Consider the following 15,093-nt stretch of genomic DNA (forward strand, 5'->3'; position numbering starts at 1 on the left):
TAAAATATGTTCCTAATCCTAACACTTTATTTCTGCTTAATATTTCAATATAAGAAAACTGAGCGGACACTTCTTTTCTTCTGGAATTAAAAGGTGGTACAGAGGGAGGGAGGAAAAACCCACAAAGAACAATGCTCTTTCTATAATACTTCCTCATACTTTTCTTAAGAAATGTTTATGAAAGCTCAAAGTAGGTGAAAATATTGGAATCAAAAACCTTTCTGTCTTGAGTCTGGCAGGAGGTGACACCACTACATTTGAAGAGCACAACTATGTTTTTAATTGTTACTGAAGTTTTAAATTATACTGTACATCTGAAGGATCTCTTTTATAGCATGGTTGTTCTTTCCAAAGCAAAATAGCATCTATTTTCTTACGATGCACTCTCACCAAAATCCTTTATGCAGTGAGCCAAGTTACACTGAAGATGTTAGATCACAATAGAAAGTATAAGCTTCAATAAGCTTCACATTCAGAGGTAGACCTAAAGTAGGTCAAGAATGGTGGGAAAAGAGGGGCAGAAAAGGCATTTCAGATAACTTGAGATAAAAGAAGAGAGAAGAACAAACAACAAACAAATCACCACAACAAAACAAGCTTCCCACCACACACCAGAAATGCTTTCTTGCTTCCCTGAGAACCTGCCCATAACTTAAGATTGTTTGGGCGGTTTGTAGTTTTCCTGCCTTCCTTCCTTTCCAGTTAATTATTCATAAACTTGGTACCAGCAGACAGGTTTTGTTTTCCTCCAGGTGTAATTAGAGCAATCAAAGGGTTTGTAATACTGTAATAAAAATGAGCTTTTATTCCTAGTTTCTTTTCACTCCCTTCTATTTTTCAAGTCTTTCTTCCTCTCTCATCATTCTGCTGTTATCTGTCTGCTGACCACCGTATATCCACTAATCTTTTTTGGCCTATTTTTTTCCTCTTCATTTAGTCTTTATTTCCTTTATGTGCTGTTGCAAACTTAAGAACCCAGCTGTAGACAGACTTCTAGAGTGTGGGTTTTCCAGATTCTTGCAGGGAAAATTGGCCTTGCCATGATAGCTACTGATGGCATTAAATCTGAAATGAACAAAATGAGATCATACCATTGAGGACAATTGTTTGTGTATAGTGTATTCAAACAAAAGCATAGCAGAGAGAGGGGTGACAGCAAAGGTGAATTTTTAGTGTGAATTATCTTTGCATGTTGTGGTAGGTGGTGAGAAAAGATTTCCTTTGTGTTCGGCCAACCAGAAATCATGTGTTATGCCATGGATGCTTTTTTTTTTTCTTTTTGAACTTGCTATGGATTCTTGATCAAGACAGGAATTGAATTTTCAGTTGATAAACTTGCATCATTTCTCTCAGCTTGCAACAAGCAGACCTACTGGATCACCTTTTTTTTTTTTGTTTTAAATTGTTGTGCTGCAGTGTTTAGACCTGTTTTTAATGGAAACATGCATACACAAGGACACATGCACATCTATACAAAGGCATTTCTAGGTCAAACTTAGCTCCTTTACTGCAATCGCTTTTTTGTGTGTGTCAGAGCCACTCAGATTTTGCACAATTTATTCAGTACATTACAGTGCCCCTTTTGGTGGCTTCTTGAGATGGCCTGTGCGCTGAGATGTAGCAAGTTGAATAATCTAGGACGCACTTTCTTGGTAACTAGCAGTGAAAACAGTAGCCCAGATGTACTTAAGATAATTTTGGCTAAATGCTTCCTGTATTTTCTTAAGCCAACTGTTGAGGGGCTTCTCTTCTTGCTGTTATTATTTGTATGATACTGTTGATAAACTTGCGAAGGGATCATACTCCTCAACATACATATTCATCAGAATTTGTATTGTTCTTAGCTGGTCCAGACGAGAGTAGCTTAACAGATGGGAAGTGCACAGGATGTAAAAGGTGGTGGCCTCCTACAGTTTTAATCTCTGTGGAAGTATGGCTTATCCTGTTAAGTGCTTGAGTGACTCCTCATAGATGCTAGAGTGGGTAAGGTCTTTGAGAGAGTATATAAACCATGAGAGGGCAGTAACTTGGCAGTGGCTGTTTGGATAGAAAAGCATTGACAGGAGGCAGCAAGTTTCTTTTTGGCTGTGGTGTGTGCAATTCTAGAAGGTCTGTCTGTAGTGTAAGTTTTCAGGGCACTAGCAGCTCCCTATTCCAGACAGAAACATAAAAAAAAGAAACAAGAAGGTGCCATATGCGAAGTTCTGAGTTAGGGAGGCAGAGCTGCTGAAATGACCAGTGTTGAGGGACTGGCTTTCAATTGATTCCTCACTCCCTGCCCCTTCAGTGATAGAGTAAGCCAATTTTCCATGTATAACATTGTTTCCTTAAATATAGTATATAAAAAAGTTCTGGTGCTTTTTTCTGTTGTTGCTCTATTTTTTAATATGTGTGTACTGCAGTCTCTGCTGAGTACCAGAGATGCTGCTGCTCTTCTCCATTTATGCAGACGCTGTTATATCATCCTGGAGGGGAGAGGCATGATTACTCTGATTTTTCACATATGAGAAATGACAGAGCTTGTCATGTTCAGATGGCAGCAGCGGGCAAGGGGCTGCTGGTAAACATTAGCTCATTTCTTTCTCCTGACAGCCTACCAGTGCTGCCAGAAGCAAGCAAAGGTAAATGGATATAACAAAAATATCTCTTTCTAGCAACACAGCTGGACCATACAGTCACAGGTCTCCTCCTGCAGTGGCGGTCAGGGTCAGCTGTTTGGTGAGAGCTCTGAAGACAACTATCTAACAACTATCTATGCCCTATAGACAGGCATCAGCTTTTTGGTGGCAACTGTGACTCCTCCCGTGTTTTGTTTGTTTCCCAAGGTGCAGGGTGGCCAGTGACAGGGAGGTGAGTCTTATCAGAGTTAGGGAAAGAGTGCAGGCTCCTTCAAAGGCAGCACTGGGACAGGATCTTTTAAACACTGTGCAGTTGAAGATAAAGCTCATATTTTGCTTTTCCCTAGAGTGCTGCACTACATTGTTCTTGGATGTTTTCAAGTCTTCTGACTTCTATTAGCATCAATATTCTGTCTAAGCAGCAAGATCTCCTTTCTTCACATCCTCTTTCTATTTCTTTGCAGAATCTTTCATTTCCAGTTCCAGCTATGATTTAGCCTGCCTTGTCACATCCCTTTCTGGACAGTTCAGTGAGTTTCTCCAAGAAAAATGATGATGACTCCATTTTCTAGGTTCTTGGTTCTGTACTTTGTCTTTGAACATGGTAAATTGTAGCTTTGAAGTTGGCCAGGCTTTCCTGGAACTCCGTAGCTGCCTTTTGTCTAGTTTAATTCAGGGGTTGGTCTGCCATCCAGAGACTCCTCTAGAGAAAACAGCTTTGTTAAAACCAGTAGCAACAGCAAAACAAACTGCCAGAAAACCATTCAACCTGCGTATATCCTATACCCTGTTTCATGTTTCTTTGTACAGTCCTGGCAGCTCTCTTATGGAGGTGTAGCAGATATTTATAAGGAGTCCTTGAAAGACTAAGGATAGGGTTTATATGTACTTCAGATGAATACTTATACCATCTCTGATGCAACAAATTCACTATGCTAATTTCAGTAGAATTGAATAATGATGTCAGTCAATGGCCACAGTTTCTGGTGTGGTTTGGCTGATGTATTAATTTTCTATTTGAGGTTGCCGTTTTCTTCTCAAAGCCTATTGTGCCTAGCTGTGACATCAACTGTCTCAACATGTTGCTTGGGAGGTAACTCAGGTTTTATTTTTCTACTCAGCCAAGAAGTCAAAGTCTGGGCCCACGTGATGGTGTGGCCCATCCAGGCTTCATTGAACCAGAGAGAGCATCTCAGATTCATCAGTCAGAATTACTTCAGTGTGAGTTTTCTGATTTCATTGTTCTTAGTGAGACTTACTTTGGTATACAGCTGACTTTAGATAAACAAATATTTTGCCTTGAGAAGAGGGGTCTGATTCTTGTTTTGGAAAATTCCAAGTTCAGCTTGTTGTGGTCTTGGGACGTGGCTAGCTGATAATACTGGGGAATGTACTGCTCCACGTCTGTTCTGAGAAACATAAAAGGAAATATAATCCTCAGCATTTCTGGGAGGAAGAGATCTGATTTCTTTTCATATTTGGTAAACCACTATCTCACCAAATTTCAGCTCAAGTGCTGAAAGTTTAATTAGCTCTGTCCTGGATGAAATATACTGCTGCTTAGCTGGGTTAAGGCTCTGTAGTCCATAAATTGATAACTTGGTTGTCAGCCTTCATAACACCCTGGACAGTAACAAAACCCATGGATTTACACACTGTGGATTACTTTATAAAATATTAATGTTTAGATTGGATCTTAAAGGGTTTAGATCTCTTATCCTTTTTCTTTTCCTTTGGTAAAAGAAATAAAAAGAAGACTGAATGACATTAAAAATGTAAAGTATTTTCAGTATTTCAGAGACAACAAATTGTATCACCCAAAGTCAGCAGCCCCCATCCTCACCACTGACGTGGTAGAAAAGCATATTCAGTAGTGTTGTGTTGCTGAGTGTCAGCCTTTCCCGAGAACTTTTAAAAATTGATAAATATAAATTCTGAAATGCCTTTGTCATAATACATTTCCCTTTGCTTGAGTTTTCTTACTGCTGTTACTCAAGTGGCCATTGGAAATACAGGGTAATATTTTTGTTCTGTCCTTCAGGTTAGCTTGCTTGCGTGTAGGTTGTGACAGATAACCAAGTTTTCCCTGGGATTAATTCTGATGGGAAACCAATACAGCAGCTTTGACTAGGGAAAAATCTCCAAGGATTGTTTTTAACTCTGTCTTGGAGATGAAGTGAGAATGGTGGAGGCTCAGATTTTGCTGCCACGTAACCTGTTTAAAACTAATGCAACGTAATCAGAGTTTGAGGGCAAGACATGAGTAGCATCCAGTAGGTATTGCTTTGTAATTTCATGTTAAAACCTAGGGCAGTCGTCTTGCTCTCCAGGTTCCGTGCTATTTCAGGGCCTGTCTTTGTAATGTCCACTGAACAAGCCCTGACTGTATTTCATGCTATATTACTGTTTACTGTAGCTAATCTTAATTTCTATTATTATATAATATAGCAACGAGGCAACCCAGTCACTGCAGATCAAAGGGATTAGTGCAGCTGTCATGTGGATAAGCTCACTTTGTGCTGTACAATACCACCCCAGGCTTGTTTGATTTGTGCAGCCTCAACACTGTCTCGCTCTCATCACAGCAGATACAGCCAAGGATATGTAAATGTGTGTGTGTACATATGGATCCTGTAGGTATTTGCACACGCTTAGGCAGTGCTGACTTGCAGCATGGTTTATTATCTGAGTTTGACAGCATCCTTTGAATGCAGGCATTGGTTTCCCATTCCTACACTTGCTGCAGCTGTCAGCAGTTGTTGGGATGACTGGCAGGATGTCAGCTGAGCTCTGCTCTCCAGGAGGGATATTACAGTAGCAGAGCTCATGAGGGCTGTGACATGTTTAAGGGTGGACGCTGCATGAGACCTGTGTTGGCCCCCCTTTGAGTTTCCACATCAGAGATACAGTTTTTAAAAATTTCAATTGTCTACACCTGACAAGGTTTACAACCTGGCTTTCCTTTATCTTCTCAGTTGTTTCCTATTCTTTTTTCTTTTTTCTTTTTTTTCTATCTTTCTTAACTGTGAATCTTCAGTTGCATGCTTTGGGTTATGACTTCTGACGATGGTTGGAGTGACCAAGAGCTACTTACTATGCAGTAAGTAGGTGGCAGGCAGTTTGCTTCCCACCTGCTCTAAGGGCACAGTGCCAAGGCAAGGGTTACAGGTACCGGGGGCTGGTATTGCAGCTTTTTATCAAGCATGGTAGGCATGGTTCAAGTTCCTAAAGATTTCCCAGCAAGAATAAGATTTTGTCCTTCCAAATTTCCAAGCACTCTTTGCTTTCTGATTATGCACCTGTTGTGCTAACAGGAGGTGGTTGGTGGACGCTGATTGTTGCCTGATAAGCTCTTATTCTTGTAGTCCTCTGATGATTGTGTTTCACAAGAGTGAACTCACACTTCTCCCTGGTACTCCAGTGCCACTGTGAAAAACAAAAATGTTTATCTGGGATTCCTTCCTTTCTACCTTCTTCCCAGAGGCTTTGTACTGTGAATCCTACTCAGAACTGATGAATATTTGTGTAGGGCATTCACTGCAGACTGTGTCCTTTTCCCTATTCAGAAAAATGCTAAGCACTCAGTTCTCTGTAAGAAAGTGGCAAGACATCTGAGATGCTTGTAAATGTCTCCTGGATGGTCAGTATTTGTTGAGATTTTTCTGAGTGAAGAAGCAAGGGCAGGAAGATAAGAATTGCGTAGGAAGGCTGAAGCCACATGCTCCACTAGGCCACAGTAAGAGAAGAGTGTTTCTGTGCTTGAAAACAGTCTGTAGTTTTTGTTTTTATTTTGTGTGTGTGTGTGTGTTGTTTTTTTTGTTTATATCTTGCTATTTTTTCTCCATTCCATGGAATGCTGCTTTTATCTGCTCTGGGAATTCAGGGCTTGAAACAAAAGCAGAAGAGGCAGGAGAATACTGGGCAGCCCTAGCAACCCCCTGCCCTGCTGTGTGAGCCAGAGTTGGAGAGCTCTGGCCTGGTTTTGTTGCTCTGATGGATATTGTGCACTGCAGTCTGTGAACTGTATCAAATCTCTCCACTCCCCTGCCTTGCCATTGCTGCTGACTTTGCTTGCTGTGTTTATGAATGTGACAGTCAAACCCATCAGAGGCACAACTTGCCTGCTGATCTGTGAGCCCGCCTGCCTTGCTTCAGAGGGAACCCAGCTGGCAGCAGCAGGCACTGTGCTGATTTCTAGGAAGGCTGTATCAGAGCATTGAGGTTTGGACATCTCCTAGGTACATGCCAGCCTAGGAGGTATTCCTCCTGCATGCCTTCAGAAAGATGATATTTTGCTTACATGTACTGCAGAAGGTGCCGGAAAACATTTTCTACTTCTAGTTCTTGTATGAACAAAGAATTTTCAACATGGCAGGAAGACATGCAGAATGAGGTGTTTTTGGTGAGGTAGAGACCCTTATCTTTCCCATAGTTACTGTGCCAACATACAACGTGATGTTCAAACTGGATTATATATTGGGATAGTTATTTTCATAAATACCCCAAGTGAGCATAACTAAATAAAAACCTGAGATGCCTTGACTTGTTTGCAATGAGAACAGGCAAGGTCGTTTTAAGGAATGGCATACCATCTTCTGGCCCCCACAAGGTGACACAGATAATATTTTTATTTCTTTTGAATTGCTGCGAGCGCTGACTGTTAAATAGTGTTGTTCCAGGAGCCCCGGTGTGGCAATGCAGCTTCCCATCAGAACCTGTCCTTCCTTCCTGCTGTTTGGGGCTATCGTACAGGAGATTTGAGATCTGCTGCAGTTGTTTTTGCTGACATTGATGTTAGTTTCAGTAATACATGGCTGCTTATTATCTGGGTGAGGACAGGGCTAGTAGCTGCATTGCACTGATTTCTTTAGCAGTGCTGTGGCCTTTGTGAAGGTAGCTCCTGGAAGCAGTGTTTGCAGGCTGCTTTCCTCATTTTCACTGTTGGCCTGAAAGATCCCTAATTACAAGACAAGATGGCATTTTCATATCTTTTCCAATGTAGTTAACTTTTCCTTTGCCTCTGTCTGTGGTTGTTGCCCTTTTCACAGCAGAGTAGGATCTTTCTCTGTGCTCAGGCATTCTTGGGCAGCAAATCTCCTTAGTGCTATAGTTCCTATAGTAAGAGGTAGCTCTGCAGTTCTCCTTTTCAGCTCTGAATCTCATTTGCTGGGCTTGGTGGCATATGTTTCAGTCCTTTAATTAAGTCCTCCTTTTGTCTCTCTATCTGCCAGAGCACACGCTCCCATTTTTCTTGTTGCAGCACTTAAACATAATTTGGTGTCAAACACATGCTCTGTGATTGGGGTCCAACCAGATTTACTTGCAAATGTGTCTGGGTCAATAACATTTGTTTCAATTAGATTTACAAAGAGCCATTTTGGCTATCTGGTGTGTTAGTCAAAGGGGAGTTTGTGGGGAGACTAGGAGCAGGGAGGGTGCTGGCTCTGCCAGCCAGTTAACTAATTGATCATTTGAAAAAAAAAAAAAAAAAAAAAGAGGGTGTAGGGAGGAAGAAATTCGTAGACAGGTGCAAGGGAAATGTGATATCACTGGCCTGTGGCTAAACAGGGCTATAGCAGTTTCTGCTAAGGGAGTAATCAATAGTTAGGACTTAGCCTGCCGTTTTTTGATATGGACTACTTTGAGATATAAAAATCAGTAGAGCCAAGCAATTTTGATTGCAAATGGCATTGTGACCACAGTTGCCTAAATGAGTGAAAAACACTTTTAGCAAGGCTGAGCCAAAGCCGCCGTAGGCTGGGAAGAATTTGCTATTACCCGGTATTTTTTCTTACCAGTATTTTCCCCTCAAAATGTAAGATGGAGGTTTTCACATGGCAGGAATCTAAGTTCATGCACCCCAATAAGAAGGCTGATTCAGCAGCCTTGTTACCCCTGCAGTCACCACGAGGAATCTGACATCCCACTGATGCTAAAGGGAACTGTGTGCCCAGTGCCTTTCATAATATATCTGAGGTGCTTAGCTTGAACTACACTGTACATTGTCCTCAGAAAACAGATGAGATATCTAAATTGCACTCTGTATGTTTTGATGTTTTGCAAAACTGTAATTATCTTTGGGCAAAATATAATCCATTAGTCTTATTTACCTGCAAAGTGCTTGAATGACTTTTCCCGGAGTTTCAAAGAATCTACTAAGGAGTCAAGCTTAATACTGTGGTACTCTCCTGGGTCTATGATTTCTTTGTAAGGTTACATTATGCATCCAAACTATGTGGGTTTTGTTTGTTTCCTAAGTACAGGGCTGGTCAGGTCCAAGCATTGTTTTGTATTTTTCCACTGCTTGAGCAGTGAGAAAGGAAAATTTCTCTAGAGTCAATTACTAATAATTGTATATGTTAACTCTTTTTTTTATTTCCTATACCTGCTGTCTGTTGCATTGCCTCCTACGGTACTGACCTAAAACCAGGCCAGAACCAAATGACTGCACGCACACACCAATATGATGAACAGCAAAATGGCCTTTATTACACGTGAACTCTAGCTTATATAACCTATGTGCTTCGTCTACGCCCCTAAGGGCACGTGCCACACATCAATCATAGAACAGGGAGAGGGCCTATTGCGTCACATCCTGTGGGGGTGTCTTGCAGTTGCTGACAACATCTCCCCCTCTCCAAGCTCAAGAAAGTCTACTACAACTCGAAAGGACCCTACCCGCGTACACCTCGAAATCCCCGCATTGCGCCTATACACGCCATTGTCCTCACGGTTAAGCCTTGCCCCATTACATCCCGATTCGCAGAATAATCCTACCCTAATAACCCTATAACCTATCAACCTAATTACAATCTATTAACTTAATAATCCTAATGTCTTAAACGTGAGTTCTACATAAAACTATATATTGCATTCTTAGACGATGCTGATTCGTTCGTCTTAGCATTTGCCATACGAGTCATTTGTCTCAGCATACACTATACCTATATATGTATAATATACCTATATACCTAATATGACTATATACTTATATGCCTATATGCCTATATGCATAATATGACTATAAGCACTAAGCGTATTAATGTTAGACCTAATGCAACTATAATTGAATATAGAATAGAGTTAAACAGAGTTAAACATTCCCGTCGCATTGGTGGACCATCCCAGCACTTCCCATCAGTGGTGTTCTCCATCCTTCTTTGCTCCAAGACGTGATGTCTCTCTCTCTTGTGTCGTGGTGAACAGCAATGAAGGCTTTCTGTCCACTGCCTCTGATGTGTTTTAGCAGTTGGTACCTCTAAAGGTACCTAAAGGTGTTAGCACGAACACCTTTCTTTTGTGGGTAAGCTATTCAGGAGCAACTCCTCTTGTTCTTTCCGCAATCTGGGCCTTCCCAGGAATCAATGCTAAATGGGAAGACTTATGTTCCAGTTAGTTCCTTGCTGATGTCTGGCCTAATTTTTCGTGACGGTATCCATACTATTTTTCCCGTTTCGCAATGTTTTACTGCTGCATAACCTCTTCCCCATACCAGAATCATCCAGCCCGCCTACCATTCCCCACTATCTGCTTTTATTTTTACTGGAGGCCCTTCGCTCAAAAGGGCTTCTACTGCAATCTCCACGTTCGAAGTGATTCAATGAGTAAATGGCTTTAGATAGAATCTCTGCTTGTCTTTTAACAGGAATTGCTCTCCGACACCCTTCTCCCTCACCCAGGACGCGTAACTTTTCCTTGAGGAGGCGATTGGCACGTTCTACAATTGCTTGTCCCTGAGAGTTGCCAGGGATTCCTGTGGAATGAGATATCCCCAAGCTGTCAGCCATTCCTGAGTTGATTTTGAGATGAAGCAAGACCCATTATCTGTTTTTATCTGGCTGGGCAACCCCATAGTGGCTATTGCAGCGGCCCAATGACTCTGTGCTGCGGTTGAATTGCACTTTGCATGTTGAGTGACTGATATCATAGAAGAAGCTGTGTCTACAGTAACGGCGAGCCATGGACGAGGGGCCATACGGGGTTCCCATGTAAAATCTGTCTGCCAGATCTGTAATGGCTTTAAGCCACGGGGCTTAACACCTGCACCAATAGTTGGGGCAGAATTGCAATATGGACATGCCTGAACTACGTTACGAGCTGTTGGCAAGGGAATAGAACAGGCCTGTGCCAAAGCCTTGGCACCTATATGAAGAGATGCAAGAAGATCATGTGCAGTTCTGACAGTGAAGCATGCTGTGCCTGCAATAATTGATGTGATGTCACCAACGCTAAATACTTAAAGCGATACTGGTAAAGTTATAGACAAAGAGATTAGAGATTATAGTGATTAGAGTGATTGCTGATAGCTCTAGTGGCACTATCTATGAGTATGAAATTACAAAGGATCCGTATACAAACATAACCAGGTTATTTTCCCAATATATGCCAACATTGTCTCAGGTACCTGTTGGAATGTACCTCCAAATGACAAACATTTGTTCAATATCAAGGCAGATGTCTCAAATCCTTGTTGCTTGTTCTCCAGGCCTCAATCTGGCCCTGTCCCTGAAGGGAACCCATTTTGATGCCCACAGTGTATACTGGATTGGTTTGAAAACCATGCACATCAGATTTGTTGTATCACGAGGAAAGAGAAGACCTGATGCTGTCAGGACTTCTAATGCATTTAGAGCAAGGAGTGATTTCAATCCCTGTTTCTCTGCACAATCTATCAGGTGTGTGATGTCTTTCGGATTGAGGGGTACCCCTTCTGGGCCTCTGTTACCGTTCCCTACTATCAAGAAGATCTCTAGTATTTTTCCTTCCTCTATCAGGCTAGATCTAAACTTCCCACAATCTGTTAGTGCATCTCTCTTAACTCCTAAATGCAAATTCACCTCTCCTTTCACTATCTTTTTCAATCACAGCTGGAAGCTGCGGGCTCCGCACCCCTCCCCTCAGACCCATCTCCCTTTGATCATGCACTGACTGTTGTAGAGACTTCTGATTGGTTGCATGCGCACTCAATCTTGTAAAAGGATATGAGGGTCGAATCAGTGGGTCTGAATGGTGTGGTAGGGAGTGGGTCCGGAGACTCTCTTCATTTTGTCTTTCTCCTACGGGTGCAACCTGAGCCGACAGCGCTGCCCACACGCCATCTACTCCTTCAGGCGCGATCAGGGTGGACAGTGCTGGCCGGACGTTATCATCCGAGCGCCTGTAAGTTACATCGCTTCCCTTTCTATCTGCTGTTTTTTCTTCTACCGCCTCTCTAACTTTTGACCAATCCATACCCGAGCCTTGCCCGCAGTCCCCACCCCTCTGGGTGTTACTGCATTCCACCTCCTCAGAGGAGACAGCAAGTGTCCCATCCCAGCTCACTTCTTTCCCTGCCCCCGCAGGTGGTATTAGATTACACAGAGAAGGATACAGCGGTTGTCGTGGATACGGCTGGGGAGTTTCAACGACCTTGGATTCCTGCACTCGGCTGGTGTTGCATGATAAAAGTGCAGACAGTTTAGTGCAGTCTTCTTCTACTTGTTTATGCGAAGCTGAAGCCGAGAGGGGAGCGAAGGGGGGTGCCGATGGTGCGGATGAGATGTTAGTCGCCATAGCTGAGGGCATATTTGCCATGTTCTCTTCCTCAGGGGACCTGCAAGAAAGTACGCTTCCCACGCCACTTCTCATGGCATTAGTAAATTCCAAACCCATCATAATGTGTGCAGCCTCAGGAATTCTATCTTCTTCTCTAGCGGCTTTAACAGCCCCAAGAATTAACCCCCAGATTTTTAGCTCTGCTGCTTTTTGCTCCTCTATCGCACGTTGCGGTCCCGTTTATCAGGATCTAAAATGTCCTGAGAGGAGGGAAGATTCCACTCCTTTTCCAGGTGAATAAGTACAACTGAAATGTCCTTCTTAGAAGGGGCATTCCTGCTGTGATAGTCCTTACAGAACTGAAAGATCAACTTAATAACGTGATCCATCACCAGCACGGCCCTGATGTCCCGATTTGAGAGCAACCTGCCATTAACCACAGGCTATCCCCACCCTCAAACTTCCACAGCAGCCAGCTGCTGCAGGCACGCCCTTAGGCGAATACCGTAGCACCACGGTCTTCCACGGCCAACCCATAATTACCTCATTATGGCATTGGAAATTCCGCAGGCTCGCAGGAGACTTTAACGCAAGTTGGCTTCTCATGCAAGGGGGATCCTCACAAGTGGGTTCCGCACTGGTTCCTCACATGGGGCACCAATGTTGCATTGCCTCCTACGGTACTGACCTAAAACCAGGCCAGGACCAAATGACTGCACGCACACACCAATATGATGAACAGCAAAATGGCCTTTATTACACGTGAACTCTAGTTTATATAACCTATGTGCTTCGTCTACACCCCTAAGGGCACGTGCCTCACATCAATCATAGAACAGGGAGAGGGCCTATCGCGTTACATCCCATGGGGGGGTCTCGTAGTTGCTGACAACAGCTGTCTTAGAATGTTTGTAAGTAAAATTAACAGCAAAACTTTACACTGTCTTTGTGGGCATCAAAGGATGGTTCACAGTGAAGAAAGGCTTCCAGTAGTTGGAGCAGGCCAAGGCACAGCTGGAAATGCTGTTAGTAGAACTGACCTATGGGAAAAGAGAGGTTTCTACTTCTGAAACTTTTCTTGTTGTGATCCCTATACAAGTCCTGAATGCTCTTTATCTAAAATCTATCTAAACTTTTGTTGTCTCTGTTTGTAATTGCTATGGGTTGAATTTTGGTGTCTCTGCTGACTGTGAACTGCACCTTGTACCCTTAGGTTACCTCTCAGAACGACTGGAAACAATGTGTAGGAAGGAAGAAATAATAGTGTTGAGTACATTTCAAATCATATTGAATCCAGGCATATTCCTGTGCTTATATCTATCAGGCTAAGTTTTTAGTTTGTTGTAAAAATATTGATAGCTGTTGGGCAAAAGGTTGAACCACAGTATATCCTGAGTTGGAAGGGACCCACAAGGATCATCAAGTTCAACTCCCGGCTCTACTGAGTAGGACCCAAAATCCAAACCCAGTGTTTGAGAGTGGTGCAAAAATGCTCCTTGAGCTCTGGCAGCTTGGGGCCATGCCCACTGCCCTGGGGAGTCTGTTCCATACCCGCTGCCATCTGGTGAAGAATATTCTCTTAACCCACACTTGATCCTTCCCTGACATAGCTCCATGCCATCCCCTCAGGTCCCATCACTGTCTCCACAGAGCAAAGGTCATCAAGGTTCCAACTTACCTGTTATCAGAGGTAATTCTATACACCTCAGTTTTTTTTTATATGCTTCTTTAATTATATATCATCCATGTACTTTACATGACCTCTTCCTCAGCGATTGTGGGAAGTGGCTGGGTGCACTACTCTCCACTTTCTGCAGGTTGACTCAGTCAGACATAAACATAACATTATTGCTCTTTAGATATTTGGAATTTAAGGAATTTTAAAAAGGCCATGTGAAAACACATGCTACAGATCTGATCCCAGTTTTTACCTATGTGGATGATGCTTGTATCATTTTCAAGAAGATTAGGTTTAGTACCTTTGCAAAGCAAAAGGGACAGAGTGGGCTTTCCAGTGTGTTTAGTGTGAATACACCAATACTGGCAGCTGCATCCCCAAAACGAGAAATGGTGATGTAATAGACAAAGTACAGTGCAGATGAATGCATTAGGTTTTTGAATACCTGTTCAGATGACTTAGTCTGGAATCACAGGAAGAATAAATAGTAATCTCTACGCTGCCACTTTTGTCAGTGTTCCTTATCAGAATATACTTGAAAAATTTTGGAGGGTGTCAGATGTCAGTGAACTGGTGGAGCTCCCCACTGCCTCTGTGATGCAGCTCTGATGGAGCTGCTCTGACCTTTGGAACCTGAACCAAGAAACTGATTTATGACAGTAAATTACATGACCTCTCGTCCTAACAGGATCTCATTGCCCTGGTCTAGCCGCTGAAGAAGCTGCACTTGTATTCGAAATTGGATGTACAGAGATAATTTGTCTGCAAAATAACAGAGTAGAGATTAAGGAAGCAGCCTGCTTTTGTGAGCAGTGAGATGGCTCTGGCTTCCATGCTGCTTCAGCTGCTGTCTCTTGACCTTGATTCCCTGACTCTGAGTGAAGGGGATAACTGGCCTCAATCAACCTCGAGGTGCAAAACAGAACAAAAGCAGTAGAAAAGCAGCTGCTTCTAAGTAGAGGACTCCAGGGAGAGTGTGGGACTGATTTAGTATATTGCTGAGGGGCACTTAATTCCAGCTGACTTCATGAGTCTTTGGTAGCTTGTGTAAATTTACAGATCATGAGCAAATGTACACTATGCTCTGAGGATGCTTTATATGAAGAGGAGTGCTTAACCTCTGCATCTTCTCCAGAAGCAGTGCACAGACAAGGGGGTCTTTTTGAAGAGGCCCCTTTTAAAGGGTCCTTTTTGACGATAGCTCTTGACAGTGTTGTGGTGAGGCAATGTGTTTATCTCCATGTGCTGCCAGCCCCTGATGCT

General features: G+C 42.8%; 2 protein-coding genes across 15 annotated transcripts in view; one reads left to right on the plus strand and one right to left on the minus strand.

The window, feature by feature from the left end:
- Positions 1 to 15,093, plus strand: part of NRXN3 (neurexin 3) — a 943,812-nt gene that overhangs the window by 463,192 nt on the left and 465,527 nt on the right. The window lies entirely within an intron of this gene.
- The window catches only part of LOC128085719 (uncharacterized), a 56,213-nt gene continuing 52,220 nt past the window's right edge, over positions 11,101 to 15,093 (minus strand). The window contains exon 3 of the mRNA XM_052693496.1: positions 11,101 to 11,900. The gene's annotated coding sequence lies outside the window, so the exon portion shown is untranslated. The remainder of the gene's footprint in view (positions 11,901 to 15,093) is intronic.

The sequence above is a fragment of the Tympanuchus pallidicinctus genome, unplaced genomic scaffold (assembly GCF_026119805.1).
Source record: "Tympanuchus pallidicinctus isolate F22 unplaced genomic scaffold, pur_lepc_1.0 scaffold3, whole genome shotgun sequence".
Taxonomy (NCBI): Eukaryota; Metazoa; Chordata; class Aves; order Galliformes; family Phasianidae; genus Tympanuchus; species Tympanuchus pallidicinctus.